Raw genomic sequence first — 9897 nt, 5'->3', positions numbered from 1 at the left:
CCACATTTCTCAACTCAGGCGTTGCTTCTCGGATCCTATCCGTGAAGTGGACCACGAAACGCTTGATCTCCAAGATAATCTTACCTATCGAGAGTACCCCATTCGTATCCTCGATCAAGCCGAACGTACCACGCGACGTCATAATATCAAGTTTCTCAAGGTTCAATGGTCGCACCATTCTGAAGATGAAGCAACCTGGGAAAGGGAGGATCGTCTTCGACTTGAATATCCCGCCTTCTTCCCGAAGGAACCCAAATCTCGGGACGAGATTCTTTTGAGTGGGGGTGAGTTGTCACACCCTAGCTAGTTATGCATTAGAGTGTTGCATCATGTTTACTCATTCATCAGAAACTTGAAATGGGGATGACAGAACCCCCAGTCCCCTCTGAAACGAACTAGGGTTTACTAAAATAATTTTTCAATGAACCTGAAATGCCCTTCTAAAATGCCCATCATTTTTGCCTTGGTTCAGAACCTCTGCCAAAAGTGGTGCACATTTTCCTAGGCCATCCTAGGGTTTTGAATTAAATCATAACTATTTGAATTTGGGCATTTAAAATTATATAAAATATTTAAATGCTCAAATATCTCCAAACTAAAATGTTTCATGTTGGAAATAATCCAACTATGGACCAGGAGTAGTTTGGTGATTTTTGGAGTTGCCTAGGTATTTTATTTAATTCAACAAAGTCGCAGTTATATTAAATAAAAACAGAAAATAAAGAAAGGGGAAGACTTACCTGTGCGGCCCAGCCCAGCCGGCCCAGCACTGTGCTGGCCCGTGCCAGCCAGCTGCTTCCCCTCGCCAGAGCAGGCAGGGAGGTGAGCATGGCGCGCCCGAGCTCGCCACGCACCACCCAGCCTCTCTGCATCGCCCTGGTCGCCGTTGCGCCGCGTGGATCGTCTTCTGGTCGCCGCCCCGACCTCGCCGACACCCCATTCACTCTCCCCCGGCTCTCCCTCACTCTCTCTCTCTCACGGCCGAAGCTCAGCGTCGCCGCCGTTCACCTTAGCCACCGTCTCCGACCACCCCTCGCTTCCCCGACCAGCTCAGAAGCTCCGCCTCAACTCCTTCTTCCTCCCCACCGCTCCACGGGTCCCCGGAAGCCCTGCATCGCCGCCATGTCGCCGTTCCCCCCTTCGGACTCCGACCACCGTCGCCGTCAAATTCGTCGTCTCCGACGCGTCCCCGAGCCCGCTTCGACGCCCACTGCAACCGCGGTGAGCTACGCCACCGTTTCCCCCTTCTCCCCTGCTCTCTCCCGACCCCTAGGCCCTAGCCCCACCGCGGCCGAAAGCTTCACGCCGCCGGCGATGTCGCCGTCGTGGCCACGATCGCCGTAGCGCCCAACCGAGCACGCCATCGTGCTCCACATCTCACTAGGAGCACGTAGCACGCTCCAACACCCCCCCTAACACCCTGCAACACCGTTCCCATGCACGACCGAACCCCGGCCGCCGCAGCCGAGCTCGCCGCCGTCGACTCCGGCCACCCCGACCCCAACGGACTCCGCCAAGAGCCGCGGGTCGTCCTCAGCTTCACTCCGGTGGCCTCCGCGGTTCATTTGGTGGCCGAAACGACCAAAACCACTATCGCCGCCGCACTGATGGTCGCCGCCGGCCAGAACTCCGGCGAGCTGACATGGCCTAGTTAATTAGCCACTAAACCACCACCTACTGACGCTGACAAGTGGGCCCCAGGGCTTAGTCAAAGCTAACCAGCCCGGGTCAACACGGGATTAGCCCCTGTGTCACTGACGTGTGGACCCCACACGTCAGGTTTGACCCGAGCCAGCCCTGTTGACCTGCTGATGTCACTGTGACATCAGGCTGACGCAGTAAATGATATTTCTGGATTTAAATTAAATCAGGAAATTCCAGAATATTAATTAAACTTCAAAAATTCATAACTTTTATTCTGTAACTCCAAATTGGACAAATTATATATGAAAAATGATCAGAAAAATCCAATCTATCCATCTGTACTATTTTCATGCATGATCCAACAAGTTAAATGGATGTTTTAATCAGAACAAGGAAAAGCACTTTAAAAGGCCATATTTGAAATTGAAATTTGAATCTTTGACTCAAATTTGTTCAAACCCTTCTGGCTTTAGTTGCATTAGCCCAACACACTCATATTGCCATGTTTCATGCATGCATCATATTGTTGCACATTGTTTGGTGATACCTGTGTATCGTTATCCTTTACGACAGGATCTGTCCCCGAGGAGTACCGTGACTACCCTAACGAAGAACCGTATCCGTGCATCGAACCATCAGGCAAGCAACCAACCATTTGATCATATCGATACAATCCCATGTTCTCGCTCCTGCTCTCTTTTACTGCATTAAGACAACGCGATTCAAACTGCTGTGTGCTACGGTAGTTGAACCCATTTCCTCTGCATGACCTGTCATTGCCACAGTAACTAGATGAAACCCACTAGCATGTGTAGGAGTTGATTGAGCCATATGTATGTGTTGTTCCTACCTTGCTATGCCTGCTATGCTTAGAGTCGTGTCAGGTCTGGTTCATCTGGGTGATGGGCTAGAGTGAAATGATTATGTCGGTAATGAGAGTGGTGTGGTGAACACGATTTGGTAAAGGTATCGATGAGAGGCCATGTAGGAGTACATGGTGGGTTGTTTCATTGAAGCCGACCTCAAGCACTGAGATCTGTATGTGTGATTTAAGAATCAGCTACTACCATGCATTGGGCCCGAAACCAATGGACCCTCTCGACTTCTTATTCACCCTAGTTCTCCGTCCAGGAGTTGCAAGTAGTTTCTGGTGTTTGTAGCCTACTGGAGGCCGTGGACAGCGCTGACCGTAGGGGTGGGCTGTGATGCGGTAGGTACGTGGCCGGGTGTACCGAATACCCGTTAGGTATCTCGGGAACCCTGTTCACATCGTTCGGGGCCGTATGGGAAACCTCGGCCGGACTCCCTGCGGATGGAACCTGAATAGGCGATAAACCTGGACTGGAGGCTTAGGTGATTAGGTAGGTCGTGGCCGACACCCACGTTGGGCTTCCGCTTGAAGGTTGCCGAGTACATGTCGTGTAAACGACGGTAAGTGGTGAGAGCGTGTATGAAGAGGTACACCCCTGCAGGGTTAACATGATCTATTCGAATAGCCGCGTCCGCGGTAAAGGACTACTTGGTTGCCTATACAGTTCATAGACAAGTAAATGGAAACTACTAAAAGCCTCAAGATAAGTGTGAGTGCCGAGGATGGCTCTTCCGTAGGAAGACGGAGGCGGATCCTCGGTAGTGTATTGAAGTGGTGAGTAGTGGACTCGTGTGCGCAAAACCATTTCAAGTTGGAGTATCGTAGGATAGTCTAGCCAAGAGTCAAAGCTGGCTTGCTGCAATAACTCCACCAACCCTTCTTGATAATATGCATGTATGTAGGATCTGATGTAAGTCTTGCTGAGTACCTTTGTACTCATGTTGCTATAATCTACATTTTACAGAAGACGCTGCAACCCCTTCTGATGGGTTCTATGTAGACGTTGACATCAACGAGTAGGCAAAAGGCCCAGGTGGTGACCCTGAGCTTGTGAAGGACCACGTAGTATAGCTAGGCTTCCAAGCCTCTTTTATTTTACTAGTTGTCTGTACTCAGACAATGTACTTCCGCTGCTGGTTTGTATGACTGTATGACTTGAATGCTGGGTCGTGTGACCCGTACCTTTGTGTATGTTATGTATGGCTCCCTGAGCCTTAAATAAAGTACTTGTGTCGTAGAGTCATGTTGTGATGCTTCGTTGTATTTGCACATATCGAGCATATTGTGTGTATGATTGAAATGCTTGGTATGTGTGGGATCTGACTATCTAGTTGTTTATCTTTAGTAGCCTCTCTTACCGGGAAATGTCTCCTAGTGTTACCGCTGAGCCATGGTAGCTTGCTACTGCTCTGGAACACTTAGGCTGGCCGGCATGTGTCCTTCTTCGTTCCTGTGTCTGTCCCTTCGGGGAAATGTCACGCTTTGAGTACAGGAGTCCTGTTAGCCCGCTACAGCCCGGTTTACCGGAGTCCTGCTAGCCCAGTGCTACAGCCCGGACCCACTTGCTGATGACCGACACGTTCGAAGCTGGGTCATGGATGCCTGTCCCTGTAAGTCTGTGCCACTTTGGGTTTACGACTAGTCATGTCAGCCCGGGCTCCTTATCATATGGATGCTAGCGACACTATCATATACGTGAGCCAAAAGGCGCAAACGGTCCCGGGCAAAGGTAAGGCGACACCCGTGGGGATACCGTGCGTGAGGCCGCAAAGTGATATGAGGTGTTACCGGCTAGATCGATGTGACATCGAGTCGGGGTCCTGACAGTGTTGGTATAGAGGCCATGTAGGAGTACATGGTGGGTTGTCTCATTGAAGCCGTCCTCAGGAACTGAGTTCTGTGTTTGTGATCCATGATTCAGCTACTACCATACATTGGGCCCTGAAATATGACCCCGCTCGACTTCTTATTCACCCTAGTCCTCTGTCCAGGAGTTGCAAGTAGTTTCTGGTGTTTGTAGCTTACTGGAGGCCGTGGACAGCGCTGACCGTAGGGGTGGGCTGTGATGCGGTAGGTACGTGGCACGGTGTACCGGATGCCCGTTTGGTATCTCGGGAACCCTGTTCACATCGTTTGGGGCTGTGAGCGAAACTCCGGCCGGATCTCCTCATGGATGGAACCCGAATAGGCGATAAACCTGGACTAGAGACTTGAGTGTTTAGGTAGGTCGTGGTCTACACCCACGTCGGCTTTCGCTTGAAGTCTGCCGAGCACATGTCGTGTGCAGACGCTAAGTGGTGGAAACATGTATGAAGAAGTACACCCCTGCAGGGTTAACATCATCTATTCGAATAGCCGGATTCCTCGGATATGGAAACGTGGACCCCTTATATCAGTTCATAGACAAGTGAAAGTGGATACTCTAAAATACGCAAGATAAGCGTGAGTGCTATGGATGGCGTTCTCGTAGGGAGACGGGAGCGGATCCATAGTGGTGTATTGGTTGGTGAATATGTGGACTCGTGTGCGCCACCTCAAAAGAGTTACTTGCATTCGTAGTTCAGGATAGCCACCGAGTCAAAGCTGGCTTGCTGCAGTCAAACTCCACCATCCCCTTTGTTGATAATGATGCATGTGTAGATAGATCTGATGTAAGTCTTGCTGGGTACATTTGTACTCACGTTTGCCTATTTTATGTTTTTGCAGAGAGACTTCAGTCTCACTAGTAGTTCCGCTTGGACTTCGACGTTTAGCTTGTTACCTCAGCTACGATCTTGTGCCCTCGGCAGGATCTGGTAGATAGTCAGGCTTCTCAGCCTTTTTCATTTATAGATGTCTGTACCCAGACATGATAGCTTCCGCTTGTGCTTTGACTTGTATGCTCTGATTGTTGGGTCATGAGACCCATGATTGTAATATCTCGCTCCTCGGAGCCTATTGAATAAACTACTTGAGTCGTAGAGTCATTTTGTGATGCCATGTTGTATTGCACATATCGAGCATATTGTGTGTATGTTATTGAAATGCTTGGTATGTGTGGGATCTGACTATCTAGTTGTTTATCTTTAGTAGCCTCTCTTACCGGGAAATGTCTCCTAGTGTTACCGCTGAGCCATGGTAGCTTGCTACTGCTCTGGAACACTTAGGCTGGCCGGCATGTGTCCTTCTTCGTTCCTGTGTCTGTCCCTTCGGGGAAATGTCACGCTTTGAGTACCGGAGTCCTGTTAGCCCGCTACAGCCCGGTTTACCGGAGTCCTGCTAGCCCAGTGCTACAGCCCGGACCCACTTGCTGATGACCGACACGTTCGAAGCTGGGTCATGGATGCCTGTCCCTGTAAGTCTGTGCCACTTTGGGTTTACGACTAGTCATGTCAGCCCGGGCTCTTTATCATATGGATGCTAGCGACACTTTCATATACGCGAGCCAAAAGGCGCAAACAGTCCCGGGAAAAGGTAAGACGACACCCGTGGGGATACCGTGCGTGAGGCCGCAAAGTGATATGAGGTGTTACCAGCTAGATCGATGTGACATCGAGTCGGGGTCCTGACACAATGGCTTCAAGATGCATACGCATCTTATTCTTCCAGTAGGGGTAATCAGTGCCATCAAAGACTGGGCACGTAGTGGAGACCTTGATTATCCACGCAGACGACATAGCTAAAACTCTAGGTGGTTAAACTGAATCACACAGAACAAGGGAGTACCTTGCTCTGATACCAATTGAAAGTGCTAGTTATTGACTAGAGGGGATGAATAGGCGATTTTTATGGAAGTCTTCAAAACACAAGGCCTTTGAAGACAAACGGGTAATACTGAACCTATATGATATGCAGCGGAATGAAAGCTACACTAGGCAATCAATAGTCAAACAAGTAGTTCAGAGAAAGCACGAAGACTATCAGCAACTAGGTAGACAGGGATCAGAATGGAAGACATTATGAAGCCAAGCAGATATAAGTCATCACTTAGTGAAGTCGAATGGATCAGGCAGGCAAGTAAAGACTTCACAAAGACAAACTGAAAAGTAAGGAGAGTAGGGGATAGAACCAGTTGCTTGGGGAAGACAAGGATTTGGTAGACCAGTTCCAGTTGCTGTGACAATTGTACGTCTGGTTAGGGAGCCTGATATTGAACTCAGAAGACTGTGTCTTCACCTTATTCCCCTATAGCTAAGAACACTTAGTCCTCGCCCTATCACTCAGGTAAGTCTTCAAGGTATACTTCCAAACCTTCACAGACTTCATTCACCGGCGATCCACAATGATTCTTTGATGCTCAGAATGCGACGTCTAACCGGTTGGAGGAATCACAGTCCTCAAGTGTAACAAGTCTTCAGACCACATAGACAGAAAGACTTCAATGATGCCTAACACTCTTTGGCTGTAGGTGTTTTGGGCTTTGTCCTTGCAAGGATCTCTCTCTTAAATGCTTCCGAGGTGGGTTGCTCTCAAACGAGAAAAGTCGTGCACTAACTCTGAGAAGCCACCAATTTATGGTGTAGGGGTGGGCTACTTATAGCCAAGTGGCAACCCAACCTGATTTGTCCGAAATGACCTTGGGTCACTAAGGAACCGATATGTGTCCAACGGTCGGATTTCAAACACACGTGGCAGCTTGGCTTGGGCTATAAGAAAAGCTGACTCATCCAGCTCTGGATAAGATTTGCTATCATTGTCTTCGCTCGAAGACATAAGATTTGGTTGAGCATCACATCAGTCATTCCGACTTTGTTCACTTGGACCCCACTTAACAGTACGGTGGTTCCTATGACTCAATAAAGAAGAAAGGAAACTACGAAACAACTATGTCTTCGCACTCCATAGTCTTCAAGTGAATATCTTCACACGTCATAATCTTCATCGTGAAAGCCTTCACGAAGCACCATTGTCTTCAATGTCTTCACACATTTTTAGGGGTCATCTCTGGTAGGTAAACCGAATCAATGAGGGACTACTACCTGTATTATCCTGCAATTCGCACAATCACATTAGTCGCTCAACCATGTTTGTCGTCAATACTCCGAAACCAACTATGGGTGGCACTAGATGCACTTATAACACCAACAACTGGAATGAATTTGTGGTACATGAATGTAATATTGGTGATACATACATACTCCCCCAAGTTTAGGCTTTTGGCCTAATTTGGTCTATGGCCACGGCTTAAAGTAGTCAGATCCAGGGTAATACTGAGGCTCCTCAGGCTCCCACTGATACATAGGCTCCTAAGAGATCCCACTGATAGATAGGATCCTACTGACCCACAAGTATAGGGGATCAACCGTAGGCCCTTCCATAAGTAAGAGTGTCTAACCCAACGAGGAGCGGAAGAAAATGACAAGCGGTTTCCAGCAAGGTATTTTCTGCAAGTAATGAAAATGTCGGTAACAGATAGTTTTGTGATAAGATAATTCATAACGGGTAACAAGTAATAAGTGTAACAAAGGTGCAGCAAGGTGGCCCAATCCTTTTGTAGCAAAGGATAAGCCTTGAAAAACTCCTATATAGAGCAAAGCGCTCTCAAGGACACATGGGAATTATTGTCAAGTTAGTTTTCACCATGCTCATATGATTCACGTTTGTTACTTTGATAATTTGATATCTAGGTGGAATGGTGCTTGGGTGATTTCCTTACTTGGACAAGCCTCCCACTACAAAAAAAAGACACATCTGTGACATTTTAGGCCGAACGAATTTTTTTCCAGTCATACTTATGACACTTCTATGACGATAATTGTGAAAAAACCCGGTATCGTCATAGATGTGGTGGGCTCCTACTTCTATGACAAAAAATCATGACAGAAAATGGGCTTTTTGTCCTGGGCGGGCTGGAGACGCAGTTGCATGACATTCTTTGGGCCATCCATGATGGAAAAAACCGTGGTAGAAGCAAGGGCGAGGAAAATTTCGGCGAGTTCCCGGTTACGGTGGGTGGTCGGGGGCCGAGCGATGCACGTTTCTCTCATACACGTACGCGCGTGTGCGAGGCGTTGGGCTCTAACTAAACCCGAGCGAGGCGTTGGGCTCTAACTGAACCCAAGTGATTGCACTGTAGGCTACGCATTACTGAACCCGAGCGATCGATCGGTGGCTGTTAAATAAACCCGATCGAGCGATTCGTTCGCTACTGCTGCTAACTGAAGCCGATCGATGATGCCTTTGGATGAACAGTGGGTGTTGCGAGGGGGGTTGGATGAACAGTGAGCGGTGGGGTGGATGAACAAGACCCCGTGGTGTTGCCTCTGGATGAACAGGACCCCGATCGATCGAGCCGGTTGGGGCTAGATGAACAGGACCCCGTGGAGGGCTGGATGAACAAGACGACCCCGTGGAGGGCTGGATGTACAGTAGACGGTGGAGGGGTGGATGAACAGTAGCCCGTGGAGGGGTGGTTGAACAGGAGCCCGTGGAGAGGGGTGGTTGCGAAGTAGCCAGTGGAGTAGCGCACGGTGGAGGCTGGATGAACAGGAGCCCATGGATGAATAGTCGTAGGTGGAGGCTGGAGGAGGTCGACGGTGGATGAACGGTAGCCCGTGGAGGATGGAAAAGGTCGATGGTGGAGATGAACAGTATCCCATGGAGTCCCATTTTGCGGTACGCCACACCCCTCCCAATGAACAGGACCCCCGTTTCGACTGTAGCGCTCCAACACAAGTCGGTTTCCTCTGTTTTGCGGTACACCCCACCCCTCTCGATCAACAGGACCCCGTTTCGACCCTAGGAGGTCCAACACAAGTCTGTTTCCTACGTTTTGCGGTACGCCAGACCCCTCCCGATGTACAGGATCCTGTTTTGAACATGGCCAGTCAAACACAAGGCTGTTTCCTCCGTTCTGCGGTATGACAGGCCTCGTTTCCATCGCCTGTTCCATCCAAGCCCTCCCGATGAACACGGCGGCGCATTCCGTTCCGACCTAGCTGGTTGGTCTCCATGAACAACACGATGACGCTGTTTCTCCGTTCCGGCCCAGCCATGTACACGAGCCCTGGCCGTACGTATGCGCGAGTAGGCATTTGAGACCCCGCCCATATGTACATACGTGGCCGTATTTTCTTTCTTGCACACTGGCCACTGCACATACGTGTACATGCTACGTGCGCGCCTCTACTACGACACGTGCGTGCCTCTACATCCACCAGTATGTATGTACACGTTCGCGACCAGAATGACAACGCTACGTACGGTTCGACCAAGTGGGTCCCGACTGTCAGGCACTTCCTTGCGTGTGAAGATGTAGCCGGTGGGTCCCAGCAGCCAGGGGGTGAATTGTTTTTTTGCCCGGACGCACTTCCTGGCGTGCAAAGATGTAGCTGGTGGGTCCCAGCAGTCAGGGGTGAATCATTTTTTTGCCCTAATATGGACGCACTTCCTTGGGTGCGAAG

Source organism: Triticum dicoccoides, chromosome 4B (assembly GCF_002162155.2).
Source record: "Triticum dicoccoides isolate Atlit2015 ecotype Zavitan chromosome 4B, WEW_v2.0, whole genome shotgun sequence".
NCBI lineage: Eukaryota > Viridiplantae > Streptophyta > Magnoliopsida > Poales > Poaceae > Triticum > Triticum dicoccoides.
The sequence above is the reverse complement of the archived record's forward strand: the minus strand, read 5'-3'. Positions refer to the sequence as shown.